General features: G+C 38.9%; 1 protein-coding gene across 1 annotated transcript in view; it reads right to left on the bottom strand.

Moving 5' to 3' along the window:
* Positions 1-1,140, bottom strand: part of plcl1 (phospholipase C like 1) — a 189,099-nt gene that overhangs the window by 158,898 nt on the left and 29,061 nt on the right. The gene's annotated exons all lie outside the window — the stretch shown is intronic.

The raw sequence follows: 1,140 nt of genomic DNA, 5'->3' as shown, positions 1-1,140 counted from the left end.
ACTCTTCTAGAGTTATTTGAATAACAACTGGAGTAAAATATACACTATGCAGAGAGTAATTTAACACTAATTCGGAATGGGACAAAATGCACTTGGATTGGTGTTAAATTAAACACTTAAAGTGTTACTGTAACACCTGTCCTGTTCTGCAACCCGCCTCTGCACAGCTTAGACCCATTTTCCCAGATCTACACATGATGCTTTGCTTGTTACAAACTACTTGGTATGGTTCTTCTCTCTTCCTGGTATTTCACATCCTTTTCCTCTCTGACAGAAAACTGAAAGAGGACGCAGTGAAAGTCAAGCGAGAAAGCTGACAGATGTGTCTATGCGTGTGGATTCAAGCAGAGCGGCTCAAATTTGGCTCTGCTTTGGAGACCTGCACATTTGAACAGCTCTCCGCTGCCCTCACCAACAGTCAAGCCTCAGTGGGAACAGGAGACACTGCTGAAGTGAAGGTTGCTTTAAATCCCACATTGTTTGTGTTATAACTGCAGGGGCAGACATGAATGTTCACACATGTATTAAAGTGACTCATTCTGCTCTAATCAGCATCGTCCAAGACTCACTGAAACACACCTAATCAACTGCTAAAACGCTCATAATCCAAATAAGATTTGCAGGTTTTATTCTCCAACAGCATGAAAAACACACTGCTTTTTACTTCCCATCCATGATGTTTTCATTTTGAAATGTTCCAAAAGGGGTCTAGATTTTAACACTTTATCAAACCAAACCAATACTAGGAGTACTTAAATATCCTAACCCTCTAAGAGTTAAAGTTGTAGGGAAATCATATTTAAATGTCAAATCATGCTGGCTTAAACATGTATATAAATTTATCAGACTATATTGTCCTAAAATGTAGAAAATTTCTATTTGAAAAACAATCCTGTCTTAAAATCTTTATTTCTTCCTGTTATCTTCTGCAGGCCAGTTAGTTCTATGTCAGCCTGAACACCTAAATTCAGCCAATCATATATCAACGGTCATCTGTCAATCAAATGTTTTCGGTCATAGCATCTTGATTCATATGTCGCAGCTAATATACGCAACGGTTGAAACCAGAATCCTCGCAGAGTGGTGGTGACCGTTACAGGTGTGTAGTTGGAGAGTGAATTGTTGTTCCCAATTCTATAG

Source organism: Cyprinodon variegatus, unplaced genomic scaffold (assembly GCF_000732505.1).
Source record: "Cyprinodon variegatus isolate N-32 unplaced genomic scaffold, C_variegatus-1.0 Scaffold565, whole genome shotgun sequence".
Taxonomy (NCBI): domain Eukaryota; kingdom Metazoa; phylum Chordata; class Actinopteri; order Cyprinodontiformes; family Cyprinodontidae; genus Cyprinodon; species Cyprinodon variegatus.
The sequence above is the reverse complement of the archived record's forward strand: the minus strand, read 5'-3'. Positions and strand labels throughout refer to the sequence as shown.